The sequence below is a fragment of the Hippoglossus hippoglossus genome, chromosome 13 (genome assembly GCF_009819705.1).
Source record: "Hippoglossus hippoglossus isolate fHipHip1 chromosome 13, fHipHip1.pri, whole genome shotgun sequence".
In the NCBI taxonomy this organism is placed as follows: Eukaryota; Metazoa; Chordata; class Actinopteri; order Pleuronectiformes; family Pleuronectidae; genus Hippoglossus; species Hippoglossus hippoglossus.
Genome location: NC_047163.1, coordinates 28352442 through 28379824, shown reverse-complemented (window position 1 = coordinate 28379824; position 27383 = coordinate 28352442). Strand labels below are relative to the sequence as shown.

The 27383-nt window shown below is 41.0% G+C and overlaps 1 protein-coding gene across 6 annotated transcripts in view; it reads left to right on the top strand.

The window, feature by feature from the left end:
• The window catches only part of fat3a (FAT atypical cadherin 3a), a 188928-nt gene that overhangs the window by 30707 nt on the left and 130838 nt on the right, over nucleotides 1–27383 (top strand). The window lies entirely within an intron of this gene.

The following is a 27383-nucleotide window of genomic DNA, read 5'->3' as shown; positions in this document are numbered from 1 at the left end:
CGACCAACATGTTTTACGGCACCTTAAAATTAAAGATTTAATTTCTGCCGAACAAAATTAAAACTTTAAGAGGGAATACCCCCTATGAAATCATGCAGTTGTAGTCCAAAGTTATCATAGCACATCGAAACATTATCAGTGCCATATTTTAAGATAAGTCCTTTATTAGTCCCACAATGGGGAAATTTGCAGTATTACAGCAGCAAGAGTCAAAAAGACATCAGCAAGTAATAAGTAACATGCAATACTTAAGGGTAAGGAATACAAAAAAATATATAGAAATATAGAAACATATGAATGTAATTAAACTAGTATATACAGTGCAAGACAGAAATAAATATATGCAGTGTGAGGATATTTACAATGAATGGATTGCACATGAACCATTTTTGTTATATTGCACAGTTGAGACTTAAAAATGTGAAAGTGCAGTCCATAATGATGGTGCATGTAGTTTTTACTAGGAGCAGAGCTGGTTGTACAGTCCCACTGCTGCAGGAAGGAACGACCTGTGATACCTCTCCTTCAGACACTTAGGGTGGATCAGTCTGTTGCTGAAGGAGCTACCCAGTGCTGAGATGGTGTCCTGCAGGGGGTGGGACTGGTTGTCCATCAGAGAAAACAGCTTCGCCATCATCCTCCTCTCTCCCACTACCTCCACTGAGTCAAGCTGGTATCCTAGGACCGAGCTGGCCCTCCTAATTAGTCTACCTAGTCTCTTCCTGTCAGTTGAAATGCTGCTAACCGAGCAAACTACTCCAAAGAAGATGGCAGATGCCACCACAGAGTCATAAAAAGTCTTCAGGAGCACCCCCTGCACTCCAAAAGACTTCAGTCTCCTGAGCAGATACAGTCTGCCTTGGCCCTTCTTAAAGAGTGCACTGGCATGATCGGTCCAATCCAGTTTATTGTTCAGGTGAACACCCAGATACTTATAAGAGGTCATTAACTCTATGTCCATTCCCTGGATGTTCACCGGTGTCGGGGGGGGAGTGTCTGCGCCTGCGGAAATCCACCACCATTTCTTTAGTTTTCCCTGCATTGATTTGGAGGCAGTTCCGCTGGCACCAGTCCACAAAGTCCTGCATCAGTCCTCTGTATTCCCTGTCGTCCTCGACAGTGATGAGGCCGACAATCGCAGAGTAATCAGAACTTCTGCAGGTGACAGGAGGGTGAGTGGTAGATGAAGTCTGAAGTGTAGAGGGTGAAGAGGAATGGAGCCAGGACCGTTCCCTGCGGGACCCCTGTACCGCAAACAACTGTGTACGACACACAGTCCTCACATACTGGGGTCTGTTGGTCAGCTAGCTCAATATCCAGGATTTGTGGTGGAGGTCTACTCCAGCAGGCTCCAGTTTGTCCCTCAGAAGTGCTGGTTGGATGGTGTTGAAAGCACTAGAGAATTTAAAGAACATGATCCTCACAGTGCCCCCAGGCTTCTCCAGATAGGAAAGGGCTCTGTGTTGTAGGTTGACGGCGTCATCCACCCGATGCCAGGCTGATAGCCGAACTGCAATGGGTCCATCGATGGTCTCACCAGGGGGCAGACATGTCTGAGGACGAGCCGTTCCAGGGTCTTCATTAGGTGGGATGTTAGTGCCAGTGGCCTTTAGCTGCTGAGTTCTTTTGGGTGCAAAATCTTTGGCACCGTTACCACGCAGGAGGTCTTCAATAGCTGTGGTACTCTGCCGAGTCAGGCTCATGTTGAAGACCCTCTCCATAATCCCACACAGCTGGTCAGCGCAGGATTTGGGTGTTGGAATAGGAAAGGTCCAGTGTTTTATTGTCTCTGGTGTGGCATGTAATGTAATGGGTGAAGGTGGGCAGAGTAGAGGATGGAGAGGCATGATTAAAGTCCCCAGAGATAAGGAGGAGAGCCTGTGGGTGCTGTGTCTGCAGCCTACTCACCACAGAGCGCAGGACATCACAGGCTGCATCAGCATTAGCAGAGGGGGGAACATACGCAGCTATTGCGATAACATTCCCGCGATAGATAGTGGGGTCTCATGCTAACAGCTACCACCTCAATGTACCGACAGCAGTGCTGTTCTTTAATAGTGATATGCCCAGAGTTACACCATCTATCATTCACAAACACTGCCAGCCCTCCTCCTCCTTACTGTGTCCGGTGTTGTTAGCCATGTCCCTCTCATGTCGGGTCAATGCCACTAACTCGTCCATCTTATTGGGTAGAGATCTTACGTTCCCCCCATGACGATAGGAGGGAGCACGGGTCTGTATCGCTCCCCCCCCCCCCCCACGCTGGGCTCCAGCACGATTCCCCCGTCTCCTTCTCCCTAGCTCGCGGGGGACATCGGGTCTCTCCTCGGGCAGCACAGCTGTGTTACAGAGTGCTGACAGCTGATCCCTACTGTAAGAAATAGGGCCATGGCTCCACACAGGATCTCTGGACACGGTCGAAAGTGTAAAAAACAGGAGAAAGAACACCACAAGCGTGATGCACTCAGTGTCCATAGTGCATAAATGTTGGTTTAACAAAAACACACGAAAGACAGTAAGAAAGAACGAAAAAAGACAACAGGGAGCCACTAGGGAGCGACATTTTATCCTTATAAAATGAAGCAGGGCAAAGTAAGAGAGGTTTTAGCAGGGGCCGAGAGAAGAATAAGAAGAATAACAGTGGGTGGGGCACATGGCAGTTGTTTCAAAGTGACACAGAGATATTGGATTAGTAGCTTTACCAGAGTTATGGACTAAAACAAAATTTATGGTGAAAAAAATTTTGAGGTGAAATGTAACTTATGTATGTCGCTCTTTGATGTGAACTTTGACAGCTAGTTCAGTGAGTGTTGGTTGTAGAAAGACAAGAAAGATACTGTTAGAATATTTGGCATCTGGGCTTGTGTTGATAGAAGTAGCGTGATTGTTGGAAACTGGCCTTGTGGACATTTTTGGGATAGTGAACATGGTTCAAATTTCAAAATTGTGAATATGAACGTAACCTTGTTCATTTTAATCTTTATTAACTGAACTTTGAGCTATCTTTTTTTTATCTAAGTGTGAACTTGCACAACACTGTTGTCAAGTTTGAGATCAACAACATTAATAATAAATTTATACTCTTTAACTGCTACTGGTAATCATGGCATGAATTGTCATTTGTATTACTATAAAATGTGTTTGTACAGTACAGTTTGCCATTCACACACACAAACAACAGATACAGTGCATCTATTAGCAGCTTTTTTTTGTTATATGAGGGGAAATACAAGGGGTTCAGCATCTTGCCCAAGGACACTTCGGCAAGCAGATGTGGAAGATTGGGGATTAAACTGCCGACCTTCTGGTTGAAGGATGATCACTCTACCCCTCAGCCACAATCGCCCAAATGTAACCAAAGGAATCACATCAACATATGTAAAGGGAACATCAGATCACCACAGTGCATGGAAAACACTAATCATCACATAGACTACAGTTTTTTTCAGCATGAAATTAATAAACATGAATTACAATAACTGTGAATGAGTGCAAACTTCAGGATTATCAGCCTACACACTAGAGCAGTGCACTTAAATTAATTGAACACAAATAACTCAATACATGTCCTTGGTGGAGGACTACGCTCTACTGAGCATATTTTCTAGTTTCAGTCAAATTAGATTAAAAAAAGACAATTAATGAGAATAGGGTCATGGTTTGATTTCACTATCTGATGTGATTCAGCAAACTAATTTTAAGCTAATTTATTAAAAGCGTGCCTGGTGTTTGTTAGGGTGGGAAGATATTGGGACTTTGTGAATTGGATAAACTGGCAAATTCTTAGTTGAAGCGAAGTGAAAACTGTATGTAGATAATAGAAATGGAAGTCCGAAAATGTAGCGTGTCAAGGCGATGTAGACCACAAGAGCTGTGATTGGTCCGCTTGGTAGCGTCACATCTCAAGCAGACTCGCCGCCATTTATTAATTGAGTTGAAGAAACGAACACAGACAACATCTTTCATGTCTTCGTTGCAGTTCTTTAAGTAAAAGTAATTGCACTTCAACATCTATCAGCTCCAACTCCAACACGATCCGCTTAGAAACCAGAAGACACCAGCATAGAAAGTCTACCGCCACCAGTGTTTTGGGGGTGTAATTGCAGCGCATCTCACACACACCTACGAACCAAGCAACTATGAATGCTCTGCCCGGTGCTTAGGCTACGTGCGCACCTGTGGCGTAGCTTCGACACTTAAGACACCATTAAGGCTGTTTTCTGACAAGACCTGCGGGTGAAGTCCGGGGAATTGTATCTGGTCTTTCGTTGCAGTTTGCCTTTCACACATGCATATTGTGTCATGACTCTAGGCTCTCAACTCTTAGATAAGAGTTTTGGGGATTTTTTTCAGTTGAACACTTTCTGATTATGGACTCTTTTGGTTATTTGACTGTTACCTGTGTTTCCTTGTGTTTAGATTTGTGTTCATTCTGTATTTTCAGTTTTATTTTGAAATTCTGATCTCCTTCATGTAGGGCTGGGCGATAAAATGATATTGATAATTATCGCAATATAACTTTTGTGTAATAGAAATTTAAGACATGTCGATATAAAGTCGATAAAACTCATCCCGTCCATGTTTTGACCAACAACACGGACAGCCAATGATAATGAGTATAGCTCCGCACCGAACCAATCATGTGGCTGAAATAGAGTAACACCCACATCAGGTTATGTTGACGCACACAACACCGAGCGGAGGAGGAGCAGCACATGTGTTCATGTTTGGGCTCCTGCACAGAGGAGGATGACTCTGCATCGATGCAGTAACTGAACATTATCATGTTTTCTGCTACGTTCATGGTTTCCTTGGGTTTCCACAGCTGAATAATTATAACACCGCTGCTTCAGGATCAGGACAGAAGCTTATTAGAGGTCCGCTCGTCCTGTATGGAGGATCTGCGGAGTCTAGTGCATGTCTGAAAGCAGCTTGAGTTGTTGAATACTTTTCAATATTAACCTTGAAAGTCACCTAAATTGGCCACATTTAGATTCAGATTTAGAACTATCTAATCAAAGACTATAAAAATGTTATGAGAATTCTAACAGCGTTTACGCTCTCGTTTAACCTTTCTGCAGCTACATTTGTTTAGTTTTTTCCTCAGTCTAAATGGTAAATGGTCTGTATTTATACAGCGCTTTTGTAGTCTTGATTACCACTCAAAGCACTTTACAGTAGGGCTGCACCTATCGATCAATCTAACGATAATTTTTTCAATTAATCAATTAATCTAATGATGATTTTTTATTACTAGATTTATATAATAATGGATTTATCAAAAATACAAATTAAAAAACTTGTGTCTTTTATATTTATTTAATAATCTTCTCTTAAATACAAACAAATCTGATATCAAAAAGTATGCACTGCAAGGCATTATTCCAAAACAAAACGCAGCCAACTTTCATACAACGCGTCGACGCACGTTCCACGAGTTGACGTATTTACGGAAGCGATAACATCGATTACGTCGACACATCGCCCCAGCCCGCCTTTACAGTATTCACACACTGATTCTATGGGCTGCAATTTTTCTATGACAGGCAATGTCGGGTTCAGTATCTAGGATTGAACTGCCCACCTTCTGGTTGGAGGACGACCGCTCTACCCCCTCAGCCACAGGAAATAAACACTTAGCTTTTAGATAGGTATGGAGAAGATTGCTCATGACCTTTCTATCTTCCTCCAGCCCTCCTCTGTTCTCTGTCCTTCACTTACTGTGACTGTCTTCCCCCATTCTCTATCCTGTTGACTTCCCCTGGTGACGCTGTGCATGAGATGCTAACTCGCTTTGGTGTTGTTTGCCTTGCTGTCCTATAAAATTGCCACAAAATATATATAGAGACGGGAAAAACTGGAGGATCAGGTCTAACAGAAGGAGGGTCAGCCAGCAGGAGAAGGGAGGTGACTAGTGGGAAACTCCCACTGGCCTGGTAGCTGAGGGTGACAGATTCAGGCTGGAGGGAGCAGGGCAGAGTATATAAATGAGATATACCAAATAGTAGCAAACAGCCAATGGTGGGCCCTCGTCTCACTTCATAGAAGCTGTTTGGTAATCCATTCTGGAGGCTCATAGTGTGTCAAAGCAGGTATGGCTGGTGGCTGGGTGATAAGGAGGAGCTCTGACCTCTGACCTCCGTACACTTCAGATGTGGGTCTGTACCCAATACGATTTTCACTGTGTGCATGTCCATGTTTGTGTGTGAAGGAGATGTCTATTACTAAGCTTTGAGTGTAAGAAATTGAAGAAAATTCAGTTTGTGAAAATATTGTGAAGGATTACAAACAATGGCAAGTCGCTGTGTGTTTACTCTGCTGTGCAACAGTGTGCACACTGAGCCTTGGAGTGTGAGCATCACTTTGGAGTGTTTTTACATTTAGTCACTTTGTAAATGTCAGCTCAGTCAGCGCTGCATGAATATTGACACAGTGTTGAGATGATTCTAGGTTTTCTAGTTTGTCGTGGATGTTAAAACAGCCACTTAGCAATTGAGAGGCTCCCAACAGAGCAGGAGAGCAGGACTGACAGAAAGGCAGCCTGGCTGGACCGGCCTCTCTCTTTAAACTGCTCCACTAAGCCACCAACAAGGAATGTATAAGTACCACAGCCATGAATTATGCACAGAGGAGACAGAGGCCAAGTGGATTGGAGAAAGTGAGAGAAATTTGGTTTGAGGCAGAGTTGTTTGGTTCATTGTGTAAGGCAGTGTGATAGATGGTTGATGGTGATGTTGAGTTGGCACTTCTGGTAGGTAGCCTGTGTTTACCCCTCCTGCCTGCCTTGGCAAATCAGAACTTTCTCGTGTGGTCATGAGGTGTATGTAAAGAATAAGTGAGCACTTGAATTTTGCTTGACATAATCGGAAACAAGTTTTGTGTTCAAGTCAATGAAGCTTTATCGACAGACATGACAACAACATTGTACAACTAATAAACAAACAGACTAATAATAATATAATAAAAGTAACAACAACAACGGTAATAACATGATACTTGTACTTAAACAGGATATTAACAACACAAAGAACACACTTGTGTGTGTGTGTATATATATATATATATATATATACAGTATATGTGCATATATAGTATTTATGCATATATAAATTTGACTTTAAAGTGGTGCAAAAACCCTGCTATAATTCTTTTCAGTTATCACTTAATTGCCTTAGTATCATATGTTTTACATAAGTAAATGTACAAATATCACTGTAAAAGGTTCTGCCCCCTGATAGTTGATGATACGAATAAGCAGTTCAAAACCCTTCAGCTGACTGATATTCCTCAAGTCAACCATTTTGGGGTTTGGGTTTTGATTTACTCTTTGTCAGCAAAGAAATAGTGAGAAACACTGTCACAAATTCCCTTAACATGTCATGTTTAAAGCGACTTTAAACTACCACAGAGACAGAACACAAGGCGTCACACAGTACGAACAGTTCAGGGGTGTTTATTTTCTGACCAAAGGTGGCAAGAGGATGAGAGGAGAAAGTGGAGAGTGAATGTTCTGCTTGCACAGTCCAGGCAGCGAGGAGTGATGGCAGGAGAACCGGACAGTGAATCCTGGAGGCACAAAGAGAAACACTGTGAGCGAACACAAGTAAAGACATGGGAAAAAAACTCTTAAATCCACTATTCAGAGCGGCCAAGAACGGGCGACTACCACTGTAGCGTTGACGGAGGAACTGGCAATGACTGGGATCACGACCAGGGTACATTTACTGCAGGTGTTTAGTGGATGAGCTGCAGGTGAGTTGGTAAGCTATCCCTGACCACGTCACCGCAGAGTCATCAGAGGGAGATGGCACACACCTGTGGAGAGGAGAAACACAAGTGAAGGGGTGAAAACACTGGGGGGCACAGAGGAGCTGTGACATAACAATTATCAAACTTGGCCTGGGGTAATGCTCATCATTAGTGAGTCCTTCTCAAACATTTCCGTAATAAATTGTTACCTTTTTAGTGTTTGTGTGCTGGACGTTGTTTACAGAGCTTTGTAAATACGGCGATGGTTTATCTGCATATAATATTTTACAGTCAATGTTTTCTTTATTAAAATAATTTGAATTTGTTTCAATACAGGTCCTATGTGTGATTTACCTATAAGCTTGAATGAATTTTTTTTACATACATTGCATGTCAACTATTTCAGAGGTCTGTTAAGCAATGACACGGTCTTCTGACCCAAAGTCACAACATTTTAATATAAAAGCTCTGTATTTCAGCTTGATAAAAAGCATTGCAGAACCCGCTGCTACCCTGACTGTCTGTATCTGTGTCAGTCCGATATGGTGACACACACAGTGACTGCTACAGAGTGCTGGTCAGTCAATTTGTATTAATATTGAACATATTGTGTGTCCAAATCACACCAAACTCAGCTTTGCACTTACCATTACCACTGAAAATAGATATACTAAGATTCAAGTCGATTAGATGAACGGTTTGCAAGATCTATCCATCTATCTATCTATCTATCTATCTATCTATCTATCTATCCATCTATCCATCTATCTAATCTATTCTTGTGATTATTATACCTTAAGCATGACACCATTAGGTGGTGTGCCTTTGGGCATTCAATAAATTTGGTTATCCGAAAAATATAAAATATTTTTTTCATAAAATTTTTTTTAATACTAACTTTAATTGATTAAAGTTACCTCGGGGCACCACCTTTCAAAAGAAGGGGAAAGATAGCCAAATTATTGATTAAGTCTCATGAAATTACGTACTACAAATTTGGAACTCTGATTAATAATTAAATGAATAACTATAACCAAAATTACCACATAAGTAGTGAGCAAAGTTGAAGGATATGGAATTCTTGACAGTGTAAAGGTTGGCAAAATTCACACTTATGCAACATTACTGAAGACAACATTTGTGTTGAAGAAAAACATTTATTATGAAAGTAATAAAAGTATAAACACACAAACTAACTAAAGGTGTACTTACTATATACAGATGTGCAGATGTGTATGTGAGTATGTGTGCGTATTTGTGAGTAAGTGAGTAAGTTACAAAATGGCGGCTGGCCACGATGAAACAAAAGACCCCCTGGAGTGTTTACACCATGTGTTTGATGTCACATGTATGTGTTAAGTTTGGGGAGATGTGTGTGTGAGGTGTTGGTGCCAGGTTAGAGAAAGTAGTTAGTTGCATGCAAAGAAAGACAGTGAAGAGCATATCATAACTAACATTAGTTTTCAAATAACTTATTACCAAAATATCACTTATAAACATGATATGAATAGAATTGAACAGTCTTTGCTTAGCCTAGTGTAATTGTTAAGCCCAATTGTGTTACCCGTCCAGGAAAAGGGGGAAAGGTCCTTTTTTGAAGTCCAGTGAAGTGGTCTTGCTGGTTTGTGGCTCCTGTTGTTGTGGTTCTGCTGGCAAGATGTTGTCGGAGCAGCTCATGCTGAAGTTCTTAGGCAGGCTCTAGCGTCGCTGCCTTTTGGAAGGTTTTAGCAGTCTGCTACAGGTAGGCCTGCTTGAAGGTTGGTAGAGCTTGGGTAGGGAGGAAGTTTCCCTGGCTGGGTGAGCTGGAGAGCTACACCTCTCCTCCAGGAGAAGTGAGTAAAAAGAGAAAGGAAAAGAGGGGGAACTGGGCTTTTATAGGCCTGGTGACCTTATAGGCCTGGTGGGCCCAGAGTGACCAATAGTGGCTGAAAGTTGTGTCCTGGAGGCTCTCCTTTGTCTCCAGAACAAAGAAAACATGTGCTTGCAGGCTTTGGCTAAACATGTAGGCCCAACTATAGTTCACATATACTAGGTCCCAACACTATAGATTGATTGGCAGTACATACTGACTAGCTCGGTTTTGGCATCGGCACTGCTCCTTCTGAGCTTGCCAGCCTTGTTACTGTCAGACAAATAACAGTAGCATCATTCATTCATACTGAATTGATGGTAGCAGATGAGGATAATAACACATATGTCATATGTCACCTTACCTATGTTGGGACTGCCTGTCTGTAGGAAAAGCTGACATCCTGTTGTTTCTATACACAACAGTAACCTGTAGTGCCTTAAGTTAGTCTTAACACAGTAAGAGCAACTGAAATCAAAGGGAGCATACACAGAGAATGTGAGCTTCAGTTCACTCAGCGCCAACTACACTGAAACCTAAGAAGTGCTCATCGTTCAGCAGAGATCAGGGCACAGCGGCTATTAGGATGCAAGCTCTGCAGTTGTGAATAAGTGACTGAATTGAGCTAAGCAGTGAGCTTTGATCTGAATCAACACTCTGCTGCCATGCCACAGCCATGAGTGTAGCCATGCATACTAAACACAGCAGAGAACAGCTCTTTGACCCGTTTCGCTTCCTCACTATCATCTGTCACCGTTGCCTGCATACCATAGGCCACCTTTTCTTCAGAGGCTTGCAGACTATACTTAGGATCATTACCATTGTCTGCAGGAGCATACTTCCCTATCCTTCACATGTGTGCTTTTAACCCTGTTCCTTTGGCAATGAAATACACACAGAAGGACATATCTGCAGATACATTTGGAAATGCACTGTTCTGTTGTTCTTGTTTCATGTTGGTGTTTCAGTATGGATGGTAAACTTTGAGAAAGCCAGACTTATCAAACTGAGATGAAATTAGGATTCCATTTTAATTTGAATAATAATTGCACTAAGTTATAGTATTGTCATATCGCTCTGTTCTGGAATGTCCCTGCCCTTCGACACACGTGGAAAGTCTGAGGCAGTGTAAGCAGCATCTAATGACCCCCCCAAATAACCATGCCAGACAAACCTCCCTGGCCTTCCATTTGCTGTGTGTAATTGGCAGAAGGAGGAATAGGCTACATAATTTAATAAAGAAAGCCAATTCAACCACAATAATATGGAATAAGGCCAATTAAGCCTACAACAATTGCTATTTGAGGTAACAGCTAAAATCTATAGCGAACAATTATGCCCGAATATTATTGTTTGAGTCAGCAGATTCAAAGAGCACTCAGGACTGATTCCAATCCTCATGTGGGTGAATAAGATATGTACCAAGATGTTGTAATACTAAATGTTAAGTGAGTAACCTGCTTTGATCAGATTCTGTAACATAATAAAATTAATTTTAGTTTCGGACCTCACATCTAATCAATAACCAAGGGCACTGATTATGACAGCCACTGGTTTGGCCTGGTTTATACACTGTTCAAAGAAATACAGGGAACACTTAATCGTCACAGTATAACACCAAGTCAGTTAAACTTCAGGGATATCAATCTGTCCATTTAGGAAGCACAAGTGATTTTAAATCAATTTCACCGGCTTAGGTGCAAATGAATGTGACTACAGGTGCAATGGACAGGCAAAAGCAAGACAACCCCCAAAAAGGGAATGGTTTTGCATGTGGTGGCCACAGACAGTTGATCTCTCCTTATCCTTCCTGACTGATTCTTATCTAGATTTGTGTACTGCTAGTGTCCTTGTCACTACTTGTAGCATGAGGTGGTACCTGCAGCCAAATCAGGTTGCACAGGTAGTGCAGTTCCTCCAGGAAGGCACATCCATACGGGTGGGTGTAAGAAGGTTTGCTGTGTCTCCCAGCAGAGTTTGAAGAGCATGGAGGAGATACCAGGAGACCGACTGTTACACAAGAAGAGCTGGGCAGGGGCGTAGAAGGGCATCAACCCAGCAGCAGGACTGGTATCTGCTCCTTTATGTGAGGAGGAACAGGAGGAGCACTGCCAGAGCCCTACAAAATGACCTCCAGAGTGCTCATGGTGTGCATGTTTCTGACCAAACACTCAGAAACGGATTCCATTAGGGTGTCATGAGGGCTGGACGTTCTCTAGTGGGACCTGTGCTCACAGCCCAGCACCGTGCGGCTCGATTGACATTCACCAAAGAACAGCAGAATTGGCAGGTTCCCCACTGGCCCTCGTTCTCTTCACAGATGAGAGCAGTTCACTGTGACAGACGTGAAACAGTCTGGAGACACCGTGGTGAACGTTATGCTGCCTGTAACATCATCCAGCATGATCGGTTTAGCTGTGGGTCAGTGATGGTCTAGAGAGGCATATTCTTGGAGGGTCGCATAGACCTCCATGTCATATATATATAGTCAATCATATCCTGACTGCTATTAGGTACTGGGATGAAATCCTCAGACCGATTGTCAGACCTTACACTGGTGCAGTGGGACCTGGGTTCCTTTGGCCTAATTCCAATTGAGCACCTATGGGACGTTATATATTGTGTATTCGCAATGCCAAGTACAGCCACAGACTGTCCAGGATCTCAGTGATGCCCTGATCCAGGTCTGGGAGGAGATTGCCCAGGACACCATCCGCTGACTCATCAGGAGCACATCCAGACGTTGTCAGAGTGCATTCAGGCACGCGGAGGCCATACACAACATATTATAGAATGCATTGTAATTGTTTATAATGTATCAGTAAAGATTTTCAACTTGAATAATTCGTTCATCAAGTTCTGATATGTGATTTAAGTGTTACCTTAATTGTTTTTGAGCAGTGTATTTATTGTGAAGAGGTTCTGAAATAGGTCTGCACGATATATCGAAAGTCATTGCGATATCAACGTGCGCGATAGACGTATCGCTAAAGCTGTGCATGGCTCCCTCTGTCAGCACCCAACTTTGTGGCGCTGCGGCCGGGCTGTGCGCCTTCTCCGGGCCAAGGAGCTGTCCGTGGTCTCTGTGTCAGTAGCCAGGGACGGTTTATGTTTATTTATCGCAAATCATATCTTCATCGCGGTATTAAACAACGTTATCCCATATCGCATGATTTCCTAATATCGTTCAGCCCTATTCTGAAGTGGAAATGTGTCCATGGGTTCCACTAGATCTCCTAGGTCTTCCCTTTTTATGTCTTGTAGTTTTTGTGTAGAACCTGTGGGTTGAAACAAACAAACAGTAAAAGAATAATGTTTAACCCTTTTCAACTTCATTTTGCCATGCTTCCTTTTGTGTCAATAGTAGGGGTGGGCAGGCTCAGTTTACCATGAATGGCATCGTGTTATGAACAGGGTATGATGTTTCTAAAAACATTTGCTGTTACAAACATTCCCTAAGTGCTAAAGGTGGTTTCTACAAAACATTTTAATACTTTCCTTCGCTCTGTTTCTATTATTTAAACATATAACAGCAACAGTTCATCCCCACATCCCTACTACAGCTCTTTACATTGAATAATTTTATGCTCAATCTTTCCATTAGAAAATGGTTTCTCAGATGTCCTGTCTTTAGTAAATAATCCCTTGAGAGTCCTTCTTTGTGACAATGCACTTGGATTATGCACCAGGGCTCCAGACTAACGTTTTCCTTGGTTGCACTGGTGCGCCTTACTTTTTCATTTAGGTGCACCACCACATATTTTAGGTGCACCCAATATTTAATTTTCAGCGTCGCTTCCCATAGACATAGGTAAATCCATATCTAATTTTGTAAATTATTGTAAACAGGAGGAAAGGCGTAGAATTATTTTTTATTTTAATCACAGAGCACTCAAAAAATTGTGATGATAAAACAAACTTAAAGTGCTTGAAAAACTCAAATAAATAGATAAACCAAACAAATATAACTCACACAAAAGGATGCGGCAGTAGACGATTTCACACTCTTTCGTGGAAATGTACATGGAATCCGCGATCTTGACAGACTTCTTTTTTTTTTTTATGAGTCAGCGATCACTCCGATGAACTATGCGCAGGCAGTGTCGTTGGCGTAGGTCGGGTTGACATTTAACCCGTTCTTTTTCATGAGGACTATCAGTGATTTGAATTTAGTGAAGGGACACTCCTCATTTGCTATATTGTAAGCAGTGTTAAATTTGATCATCATTTGTGATTCCTCACTTGTTTGATTTGCCGCTGCCTGGTGCTGAAACGCTGCGGTGAGAAGAGCTGCTCTGCCAGGGACGCACCTGTCACGGCACAAGATGTGCTTTTTAGACAAGTTGTGCTTTATTAGGGTTTCAATTCTGAATGTTGATGTCAACACAGCAAAAGCACTTTTCCCCGCAATGTTTGCAGTAAACGCAATGCATCGAGTTGGTCGCTTTTTCAAAGCGCAGCTATTTTTTTAGTAGGCTCTGGATCTTGATCTGGCTCTGAATCGGATGAAGCCATTTCCACGGGAGATGGAATGACATTCGCCGATGATGTCGGGTCTGCGCTGGGCATTTCAACTTCGGGGACAAAATAAAATCCCAGCTATACGCTGATAAAATAATCATTATTAATCACTTTAATGTTTGTCAAAGGCAAATGTCCATACACAGTTTTTATTCATTTAAAAAAAACAGTTTGGGACCTGATAAATTTCAGGCGCACTGGTGCAACCAATCAAAATATTTAGTCGCACTCACCAGATTTTAGTCGCACTGTGCAACTAAAATTTTAGTTTTTCCTCAGTGTGTGTAATAAAGGGTCTTCAAGCATAGAACTGTGGTTAATGAGCAGGTCAAGCAGATCAAGAAAACTGCAAAGTACAAATGTGTGTCTGCAGAAAGAAAGGGCAGCAATAGCAGCTCAAACAAGGTTTACATAAGTGGTATGTATTAGTCGATTACATTATGAGAGCACTCCAGTCTTGTCAGCACTATGTGATTCAGGGAAGGAATCCCCATCTGGCTCTGAGTGGAAGGCCTTACTGAATAAACTAAGGTATGGAATATGTAATAATGACTGAGCCTAATGTGCTGATGTACACTGCAGGTCTCAGTTTCTGCTAAGCCCCAACAAGACAACTAGAAGGTGTCCATAGCACAAACATGACAGCTTCATGTTTTCCATCGAACCTGCTGTAAAGGAGCAACCTTGTACAAGTCTTTCTAGGTTTAAAATACCTTTATGAGCCTCAGTGGTATGAAAGCTGAGCCCGGCCCTGAAAGCCAGCCACAGGAAATCTGTTTTAGTCATGATAGGGCTTTTAAAGAACACATTGTAATGTATAGTCTGCAGCAGCTGCAACATGATTGAATGACACAGGTTCACTTTTAATCATTTTGGAAACTGGAAAAAGATTTATACCATCCACTGTAAGTTACATGCCACATATTGTTGTGTTGAATTTGACCTTTTTTTAATTCTTACATTAATGTACAATGAAATGAGTGGTGAAAGTGAACATTAGTGCATTTTGTAGATGGCTGTAGTGTTGAATTTTTGAATGTGTTCTCTGTGGCTTCAGACAGCCATTGTGTTCAGTTTGTTTCACAACACTATGAAAACGACCTTGCTCACACTTCTACCTTTATGACCAAAAACGATTTTCCTCTAAATGACTCACCTATCTCACAGAAGCACAACATCTTATATAGGTTGTTTGGAAGTCAGTGGGATTGTGGTGGTAAAACACTGATACAGTTCTTTATGGAGGAGAAACTGCAGAGAGCCCGTAGGGTTGCCACCTGCTTTATGTCACTCAGCTCTGTTAACACTGAGAGGCCTGAATTCAACGTGGAAACACGATCAGCTCAGTCTGCATGTGGATTAACATGTAGCTAAACATTTAACCATAGTGTTAAATAGCAATAAAGTCCAGAAAATTGGTTCCTTTGTTCGACAGATGAGAATACAAGGTTTTTATTTCATTGCTTTTCCTGCCTCCCTTTGCTTACTACTGCCTGATTAAAGCTGCTTCATAGCTTATACAACTTAGAGATGGCAGAAAGGACTGTTGGTTATTACTGCTGCCAAGTTATAGCATTACTTAAAGCCCAGTTAATACAGATTTGTGAGTAGATTTTACAAACACATAGCCCAGACTTCCGTTGAATTGTGAAGAGGGTTTGGGATGGTGATCTCAATTCCAAACCGTTAAGTTCATTACTAACTGTTATTGCAGTTGCTAAGAGGAGTAGTGTTAGTGTTAAAATGTAGGAATGCTAGGCAATAGGCACTGCCAGAGCCAGAGTCCCTGGCATTCAGTGCCATGGCAACCCCCTTCGCCAACCCCCACCCACCAGACCTCCATTTATAACTGCAGATAGAGGAGAAGGGGGAAAGAAAAAACAAAAGACTGATGGACAAGCTGAATAACTCTTAGAGACAGAGGTAACGGTCAGTTTGTTAGTCCCTCCCATACTTGAACTGAGGCAGAAGTGTCTGTGTGTGTGTGTGTGTTTGTGTGAGTGTGTGTGTGTGTGTGTGTGTGTGTGTGTGTGTGTGTGTGTGTGTGTGTGTGTGTCCGGGTTCTCTGGGAAATGCATGCGTGTGTGAAGCTGTGCAGTAGTCCTAAATCTTAGGCAGTCTTTTCAGCCACCGAACTGCCATTAATCACGGATGTTTGCCTGTTTGTTTGTTAAAGATTATAAGGTGGCAGCAGTAACGATTTTTAGACCTGAGCTCACTCTAGTAGGAGATGGGGAAAGTGGAGTCAGGGAAGAGGAGGGGAGAATGACAAAGTAAGATGGAAAGAATTAAATGAGAGTAACTGGTTGGGATTTAGAGTCAGAGGGAGACGGTGGAGAGGTGTGTCGTTGGGGCTCTGCAGCACTACACACAAGATTTGTGGAGTATCTGCAGGTCAGTGAGTTGTTTGTTTGTTTCCATACAGAGTGAGACGGTAAAGTTGGTGAAATGGCATCCTGACACCCACTTAAATAATGCTGAAATCTCAAAATGCATTTTATTTCACTGACTTTGCAGCAGTGTATCTGCTTACAGCAGAGGAGTAAATTCATGCGGCAATTTCAAGTTGATCAGTGTTTGACATTGATTATATATTGTCTGTAACAATGCAAGCAGGCCGGTGAAAAGGTGTTCCCTGGCCAGATTGATATGGGATCATGTTGTGTGTTCCCCTGACCACCTGGACCTGCCAATGTGAGCCCAGACTTCCAGAGAAGGAATGAAAACTCATTTTGCTACTTATGTTTCTATGCAACTAAACTGCACGAGCAAATATGTTTTATTGCAAACGTATATTGGCTGCATTATGAACAGAAGAAATGTCTTTTCCAAACGAAAAATTACATTTATTACAGGAGCAGTGTCATCATTGGGTGGTCGATGTGGCAGACAAAGTACAAAGTGCATAGCAATCAAACCCAAGAGCATGGTTGAGATCCATGCGATCAGTGGTTTAGGCAACAACAGCACTTTGAAGAATAATTCCGCTTAATATTATTTGTATTCTATGTCCTCAAAAAGAGGGATTTATGTTGATTTTGATACAGATTGTTACTTCCTGTAATTAGCAACACTGGGTTTACTGCTGCTCCACATTATTTCACAATGTAGCACCCATTTTGTATGAGTCCGATCAAATTGTGGCTTATTGATTATTACCTACCACCCTTATTTATAAATGAGAGACAACTAATGTTTATACCCCTTAAGAGGATGCAGTGTGCGTCGAAAAGTCACAAATTTGCCCCTTAAATTAATTGAATTGTTTGCGGGTTAAGTTCTTGAGAATTGGCTCACTAAATGTTTTAATAAGGTTATCCTTTCATGAACACACCAAGCTCCGATTTTGTAGGGGATGAAGCAAGAGAAGAAGAGTCTCCTTTAATAACAGCACTTTGGTTAAGTTCAGTGAAAGTTTGTTGCTCTGGTTTAATAAACAGGTTGTGTCTGAAACATTGCAAACTTTTTTGTATTGAGCCAGACATGGATCTTTCTCTAACCTTAACCAAGAGCTGCGAGTCCAAACAGAGCCATACAATTGTTTAAAGATACTGGAGTCACTACAGGTAGATATTTTACTGTAAAAAAAAATACATTGTTTGAAGATTTTAACAGATATGTTCAGTATCAAAGTATTAGTGACTTGCCAAATATGTAAATTAAAGGTGGGATAATTAAGGTGAACCACTCATTTCAAAATGTTAGAATTAGCTTCCACATACATCAGCAAAAGGGACATCACACTACTGACCAAATGTGAGCAAAAGAAAAGTAGAAAAAAAAGTGTTAACCACCTGTCAAGCAGAAACAGAAAAACTTTTTGTAAAGGCTGAGTACATAAACTGAGAACCCAAAAGACCAACTCTTGAAACAATGTCCAGTTTCCAAAAACAGTGGTCATTTTACTCCAGTTAGGGTTCGGTACACAGAAGGCAAAAGACAAGGCAGAGGTATCCAAAAGACGTGAGGCTAAGGAGGGGCAGGTAATCCGTGAGACACACAAGGGCAGGAGTGAAGTTACCTAAAGAGAACAGAGACAAACGTGAGTATCAAAGTAAAACAGGAAGTGACATACAACATAAAACAGGAAATACTGAGTGTGTGTGTGTGTGTGTAACATGACACTTTTTGATCACTTGCAACTCCCGGAGCCCTCTCCACTGTTCACCCTGATTACTTAGCTCTTTTATTTCTTTGGGTAAACTGAACTCTGGTGCTTCAGGACTTCAGGACATCTGGAACACTATTGTAATAATGATTATAGCTATAACTTTCTGTGAGATAGCCTGTAAATTAGCGGTGCTAGCATAAAGGCTTTTGTAATAGTTGAAAGTTCTGAAACAGTGGTGGAGTATGTTATTAGAGGCCCTTTTTCAGGTCATCCTCTCATCCCCTGATAGTAGAAGGCTGAGGAATGATTACCTTATCGGGTTTAAGATGTAACCGGTATTACACATAGACACAGAACGTACAGTTATCAGTCAGTGAGGAGATATTGGCAGAAATTTACAAATGTCTATTGAATTTAAGTCACTTTCCTCAACTTTAACAATATACCCTTATGACATTGACAGAATATATTATCAAGTCAGACCTGTGTTTCCCTCAAAACAAATTTCCTGTTGTACTTTCGTTTATACACATCATTCTAGGAGACAGGGTTTTCAGTGACGCTGACAGTGCTCGTCTGCATGAATACTCACCTATCAGGCTACCCTACATTGTGCAGTGCTGTAAGTAAGTTTCACCCAGGTGGCAACATAATAAACTATTTTCTTCCATTTAGTTTAATATAAATTATCAGTAGAATGAACATAGAACTTGACATTTGTAATATGATTGTTGTGGTTTAATTTTTGAGTGACGATATCAAATATCCTCTACTTCCATGCGTTTCTTTTCAGTCCTACTAAACTGAAAACGTTTTGTCACACTGGGTTTCAGAAAATTGTGATAGGTATTTTGGACTTTTGACATTTTATATTTCACAGGATTAATTCAAGAAATAATAAGGAAGGACAGATTATGGATATAATGATTTGATGTTGTTTTTGAGATGTTTTTGGGCTTGGATGGATGTGCCATAACTAGTGACTAATACTTAATGAATAATTCAGAATAGGATTCGTAATTTGCCTGCTTGGGCAGTATACAAAATTCTAATTTATAAGTTATAAGTATGTTTATACTAGTTGTAAACAATGTAACAAAGCAAGGGTCAAAACTGCAGAGGTACATTTCCTCTAAAGAGTTTAATGGCTCAGGGTTCGAACATCTACTCCTCTGCCACTCGTCCTTGCAGTTGCTTTTCAGCTCTTTTCCATTGACTCTCCTCTGAAGAGCAGAAAAAAGGCTCGACATTACCTCCAGTTCCCAAAGTCTACACTGGAGGGTGACTCTGGTCTCCAATCATGAAAGCATGATAGATTAACTGATTCACAGGTTCATTAATATTCATGCACCAATATTTATGAGAGATAATAGTAATGTCTGCTTTGAAGAAAGGCACTCAACATGTGAAGCAAGTGTGGTGGGGGCACTACATTTAGTGATTTGGTACACGCAACAACAGGGTAGAGCTGGGCGATATGGGAAACAATCCTATCACAATTTTTTTTTCATCGATATATATCGAGATATAAATCAAATAACCAAAAAAATAAATCTTTTGCACATTGTGTTTATGTAAAATGTTGTTTCTTGTGTAAATTTCTTTTTTCTTGCGCACAAAACAGATTTTACTTGCTCGTACAATCATCTTGTGCCACTTTACTTTAAACATTTCATACAAAACCACTACAGTGAAAAGGTGTATATAATGTAAATACTCATTTAGCATTTTTTTATTTAATACAATTTTTTTTCTTCCTATTGCCTTTTTCTATTTCTTTATTCTCATGTCTACCTCATTCTGACCTGCCTGCTGCTGTAACAACTGAACTTTCTCAATATGTGGATCAGTAAAGTTTTATCTTATCTTATTTTAACTTAAATCAGCGCCACTGCATTGGGGGTTAGGGTTAGGGTCAACAAGTGACTCTGCTCCTCTGATGTTTTCTAATCATCACACTTAGAACTGATCTTTATAAAAACTGATGAATTCATATTCATGTTCCTGGATAAATGGGGCGTTGCTTCTTCTGCAACAGTAAAGTTAAAACACCGCGCTGCGACATAATCTGCTGGAGGAAACTTATGTCTGCGGGAGTGTGAGTGTGTGTCTGTGTGTCCGTTCGTCTCTGTCCCTCTTCACACACAAACTGATAATCATATTGGATATTCACCATCTAGTCCTATATTCTAAAATAGTTATTAATCAATGATGTCGGATCATGACTCCAGATTGTTCCGGTCACTTTAACCCTGATGTCCTGACTGTGTGCGTCACGTTACGTCTTGTGTTGTGTAGCAGGTTTAAACATGTGTCTCATAAATTCTGGAGAATCAAACAAACACAAAGTAAACATCAGTCCAGTACGTGTCCTAATAACTTGTGATCAGTGATGGTGTTTATTGGTAAAGTGTAAAGTGAGCACAGGTCAGTGGGGGAGTGAGGAGGAAGTGAGTCCACTGTGCAGATCAAAAGATGCAGTAAGTCTCTGCAAATAGACACTCTCATTAGCACCTTGGGTAATGGTTGACCACTTGTACTTCTTGTTACTCTAGTGGTCATACTGCCTCTGGTGGTGGAGTCAGGTAGTTGTCCTACTGCACCCTCATCTGGATCGTTGCCACTTGCATCATCTCCTTTTTCATCCAGGCGAGATGTTTGTGGGGGTGGAGCTGACAGTTGTCCTCATGGTCTGGCAGTGGTTGACGTTGTTAGGCTGGTACTGGGGCATATGGAGGAGGGGAAGCGGATTCCAGATCTAGGTTCACTCGTCCACCTTTCCTCTTATGCTCAGAAAGACAAGGATACAATGTGTTAGTAGATTGCTGTGTTTGTGTCTGTACTTGTTGAGTATCTTGTGTGCTCTGTTTGTTGCACTCTTATTCTCTGTCTTTCCCTTTTCTCTCCGTCCTTTACCCACATACTGTAAGCTTTCCAATCTGCTTGAAATGGTTTACATTTCTTCTGTTTCATTTTGGACAGAGTTGCAATCCGCTCTCGATCTTTTGTTTGTCTCTTTTCCATTTTCTCTTTTAACTGTTTGAGTTGTCTTAGACTGAGACTTGCCCCTGCTGGGAATCCCATTTTAGTCCACTTGACTGAGACTACCTGGATAGGCTTAATTATTTTGTTTCAATAAATGTGGTAGGTTGTGCTGTCAGCCCTCTGCTTCTCTTACTCTTATAATGCTGTATACATCAGTACTATACAACACAACAAAAAACAACTATGACACGTCTGTCAACAACTCCCTTCCTGGATGTGAGATAAATATCAATCATAAATTCTTTGATTCTGTTATATTTCTCGAGTTAAATTAAAATTTCTCTCAGCGCATGGTTTCTCTATTCTTTTCGCTTTGGATTGGCGAACCTGACTCTGTTGGATGACAGCTTCTCACCTGTGGGGAAGAATCAGATGTTCTACAGTGGTGCCTTCTGTCCTTCCCTCGGAGTCCAGATCATGCCTCCAATCCCGTCCTCATCGCCAAGTTTGTGGTGGAAATTCTTGGTAAGAGAAATAAAATAAAGAGCCTGAAGACAAAATTATCTTCGACAATTTATTTAAGTAGGAAATACAACAGAGAATAATAACAGCTGAATAGGACAGAATTCTTAAAACCACAGCGTGGTGTAGAAGTCTGACCAAGAGGAACTCCCTTCTTTGGATATTTATGGTACTCCAGCTTACACAGTTGTTAGATAGTGGGAACATCCACAGCTGTTGTCAGATAGTGGAAAACACCTCACACTGTGGGTTAAGTGCAATAAGCACTAGAGTTGCATTTGTATTTGCTTATATACCAGGATGTTCTCTGCACAGGGTAAAGGAAATTTCATAGAGTAGGTGGTCACTGAGTACAAAGTTTCACAGAGAATTTTCATTACATATAAGCAAGTTTATTTATAAATTTGCACTTACAGCTGTGGCTCAGGTCTCCCCCATTCTGTGTGCTGAAGTGACCTTGGGTAAGATAATGAACTCCAAATTGTCCCTGACAGTGTGTGAGTGATGTGTGTGTGTGTGTGAATGGGTGAATGGCAAAAGTGTACTGTAAAGCTCTTTGAGTGGTCTTTCAGACTAGAAAAGTGCTATATAAATACAGACCATTTACAATTTGTTCTTCATCGTCTGTTTTCCTCTAATCCAACCTGCTTGCTGACTGCTTAAAAAAAAACAGGCCACTGTGGCGCAGCAGCGAGAGCAAGTTGTCTACGAACCAATTGGTTTGATCCCAGTCTCACCCATTCAGTGTGTCAAAGTGCACTGAACCCCAAAATTGCCCCTGATGGCTGTGGGTAGTGTGTGGTATAGAAAGTGCTGTACATGTATGAAAATGTGTGTGAATGAGGGAATAATAAGCCTCAGAAAGTGATATATTTACAAACCATTTACTAATTCAAGCCTTTGTGTTGATATGTTGTATCATTATGCCACCAGCATTATGCAGCTGTTTTTTGTGACTGTAATTCCAATGTCTCCACACTGCAAACTGCAAAGTTTAGAGAACTCAGAAAGTCAGTTTTTCAGAAGGTTTGTATTTATATAGCACTTTTCTAGTCTTGATGAACACTCAAAGCGCTTTACAGTACAGTTTTACATTCACCCATTCACACATTCATATCGTGAATCTATGTGCAGCACTTTTCTCTATGAGAATAGTATCAGTATCTTGCCCAAGGACACTTTGAAATGCAGATGGGGAAGACTGGGATCGAACTGCCCACCCTCTGGTTGGAGGACGACCGCTCTACCCCCTCAAACCACAGCAAATATACACTTAGCTTTTAGATAGGGTAAGAGAAGCTTGCTTATGCACTCTATCTTCCTCCAGCCCTTCTCTGATCTCGGTCCTTCACTTACAGTAGCTATCTTCCCCCATTCTCTATCTTGTTGACTTCCCGTGGTGACGCTGTGCATGAGATGCTAACTCGGTTTGGAATTTGGAATGGGGAAGACTGGGATCGAGCCGCCCCCTGTAGCCGAAGTATTGCCGAAACCCACATAAGTCATGAAGACACACATGAACACAAATTACAGTTGAGATGGAGTTTGAAAAGAACCTGGAGGATTTTTTAAAACTTGCTGTTAAGTTCCAGGCAAGATGTCCCAGCTCAATTCTCCTCAAAGAAAACTGCTCTGTGTAAATGTATGCATGCCGGTGCATGTGAATGTGTGTCTATATGTGTTTTATTATTGTGTGTACAGCCCCAGGCGAAAACTAAGGCACAGAAGCTTTCTCCCAACAATAGCATCTCTTTCAGGACAGAACAAGAGTGTAGGTTTGCTATAAATACCAGCTTGTGTTCCCAGTGAACAGGCCAGGACTGAAGCCTTCAGATTTGGCACAATCCTATTGGAAAATCCCTGATAACTGCTGCAGCAGCAGATATGGTGATGACTCCTATTTAAAACCAGGAGGATGTTGAACCTTCAAATCTGCTCTAAATGCATCATGGTTGCATTATGTGTCAGTTTCTAGGAAGACCCAGACTCAAGAGTACGATGTTCTCTTCCAGTATCTTTTTCTTCTTCTTCTCTTCTGGCTTTCCACTCTCTTAATTCATCTTGTATCCCATCAGCCAGGCCTGGTTGGGCTCCATACATCTTGTCTCACCTTAACACATTGTGGCTGTTACGGCTGCAGGCTTGTCCTCTACACCAAGCACCCCAGTGACGAATCAACCCACAATCAAGACTAAAATAGTCATGCAATTGCTATGCACTCTTAGACCTCATACTGTGGAGGCTGGCTGGCTGCAGTTTCTAAGTAGAATCTGAATCATTAGTCTTAACCCAAAGTCTGAGGTAGCATAATATCAATATAGAAATAAGCGAGGAAGCTATTTGTTTGTCTGGGGACTCAGACAGTCAATAGACAGTGTTTTAAGGAAAACTTAAAAACATTTTTACACAGCCTTCCCACGAGCTTTCAACCTGTAAACTTTCCAATTGCAGGATGCATGATTCTGCAAAATAAATTCTGCTACTCATGGTAGTGGATGAGACTCTTCCCAAAGCACTATGCTAATTTATGCGCTGTAGTATAGTGTTGGTATGCTCATCTCGTGCACATTCAAATCTCATGGAAACAATTCCCAAGTCTCGAACAAGCTATTGCCAGGTAGCTCATTAGTTAGTGAGTTCACTTTTTTTTAATCAAGTGCATGTCAGTTAATCAGTCAGACATTAGTTTAGCAGCAATGGAAGTAGAGGAAGCAAACAGCTCTGTGACTAATGCAGATTGATTAGAGATCAGTTTGAGTGATCAGACTCATAGTTTATCTTTTGCAGATACCAATAATATCTTCTTCATATCATTATTATTATTATTATTATTAGTTGTAGTAGTAGTAGTACTAGTAGTAGTTGTAATGCAGTGTCATTTCAAAACTTGCTTATCTCATTAATAGTCTGCATTAATGGCCATTCAAGGATAAATGAATAAAAGCATGGTGCATAAAAACAGCGATGTTTATGCTGCTAATAATCCTGATGTATGATGCTGCTTGGCTTTGGATAATTTAGCTTCAGGTGACCATGCAGAGCTGTTGTTATGCTGTGATGAGCTTTTTCCAGTTTGCAGAGAAATAAATTTCCAGATCCACTCACAACAGTTGCTGGTAGTCGGGGTCCCCTAAGACAGTTTGAAACACTAGGCAGGGTTATGAGCCATGTCCAACAAATTTGGTAATGAATATAATATTAATACCAGCATTAATTTTAGAGCTTGGGTTGTAAGGAAGGTGGCTGCGCCTAGTCAAAGCATGGATTCACCCGAAGAGCAAGCTGAAGAAAGAAATCCTCAAATAGGCGGACTGCAGTCCACCGCCGTTCTCTACGGACGGAGACCTATTATTAGATTTTTGTCAGCGCATTTCTTAGTTTACTTCACTCACTGAACAAGAGAAAGTGGGAACAAAGAGAAAAGGAGTGTTAAAGCTGTTTTGTTGTTAATATTGGTTGAGATTGTTTATATGTGTAATGTAATTAAGAAAAGGTGATACTCACCTACATGTTTATTTTTTTCTAAAATTAAGCACTTTATTTTAAGATGTCTTTTTGACTTCATACAGACATTAACTACCAGGCTACTTCAAAATATATGACACTGAATTATAACGCATGTTAGACATAAAGATGTTTTGACCTTTGCTTGAGGAAATTTTATTTTTGATAAATTAATTATCATAATTATTGGGTAAAGGGAAAAAAAATCGTATAAGAGTGAAGTATTGTCGTGTTCTTTTATCCTTAGGTATGAGAAGGGTCGGTCTTGGTTCAAAAAGTATTTATTTAGAAGCAATGAAAAAGGTACAGCATAGCTATGGGCACTCAATGCACAGCCTCGGCTTTTAGTCCGTAGCTCGGGGTAGTCAAGAGTCGCCCCGAACGGATGACAGGTGCAATATTTATAATAGTAGGTTGAAGGCGTGGTCCCAGCATCTTGGAACTGGAATCCACCAATGATGAGGAGCCGCTCCCAGGTTCGTCACTCCTTTGATAGTAGCTGGGCAAATCTTCACATTCTGACAGTGTTAAGTTTTGTGTATTAAGAAAAAGCCTTTATCCGGCTGAAGCTTTGTGAGTCTTCAGTAGTTTTGCAGACACAGTGTTTTTGTTCATTGGAGTGTGAAACATTGTGTTTCTGTTTTATCGTCTGTATGTTCTGTGTGTGTAAGCATGCGTATTTATCAGACAAGACAACGCCTTTCCTATCTGGCCTTCAGAAGCTGGGGCAGCTTCTTCATTTCTTTCTAAGGCATAGGTCACAGTGTCTTAATGAGCACAGTGCATTCATGTATGTGTGATGTTGAATAAAGCTAAAGGAATACTGTAATATATATAAAGGTTTATGTATGAGAACAAGTTTAAGTACAGTGTATTGTATGCCACGGATTACAGTCCTAACACATAACAAAACATTAATTCTTTCTGTTAAGGTACAAACATGGTGCGTGTAAAATCGATCCTTTTCGGGGCTATAGTGTCTAATTATATTATTAAAATCCTAACAGTATCTGTGTGTTGAGGTTGCCCAGGGTTGTGTCAGGGCAAGTGAGTATTTAACAGTCTGAGGATCTTTGGAGACATATGTATGCCAAATGTATTCATCCTCCTCAGGAAGCTGCTTACCCTCTCCACCTCAAGCCCACGGATGAACAGCGGCCGATGGGTTCTCCTCTCCTTTCTCATGTCAACGATCATTTCCTTGCTCTCGTCCGTGTTGAGGGGGAGATTGTTCTCTTCACACCATGTCACAAGACTTGCCACCTCACTTCTATATGCTGTTTCCACACCGCCAGTAATAAGTTCAATGACTGTGGTGTCATCAGTAAATTTCAGGATGGTGTTGTCCTTGGCGACACAGTCGTATGTGAACAGTGTGTAGAGCATGGGGCTGAGAACACATCCCTGTGGGGAACAAATGTTGATCATGTTGTGCAATAGTAGATAGACTTGATGTTGGCTAATTATTAATAATCCTAAAATATGATTAAATAAATAAAATTATCAAAATAATACAATTATTAATTAAAAACAATAAAATTATCAATTAAGAATAATACAATTTGTAATTATAATTGATCAAAGACGGGGCACCACCCTGGTATCAGGGACCAACAATCAATCTGTAAAGATCAGTCTCATAAAATCTCAATATTTACTATTAATGATTGTAAAATGAACAGTGATGGTTAAAGTTCAAGCACTGGCTATCATGTTCCAGCTGTAGTCACATACATATGCACAAATAATCACAAAATACCGGTACTTTAAATACAATAGAATTTATTAAAGATAATAACATCAATGTTAATTAATGACTATTATCCTAACAAGAATCCACTATATCAAAGATCACAACACTAGCACTTAACACGATTTATAACACACATGTAATACCTATGTGTAGGTCTGTGTGTGCGTGTGTGAGAGAGAGAAGGGGGAGTCAAGATGGCGTACAAAGTCATGGGGGATGACGTCGTATTACTGAAAACAAGATGGCGGTCTAACCGCGTGGTGTCGTGTTACTGAATTTAAGATGGCGGTATAAACTCGTGGTTTGACCAACAGGAAATGGAGAACAAAGGGATGCTTTGGTCTATCTCGTGGTTCAAGGCGCCGAATTATGTGGATGCAGGTCGGAAC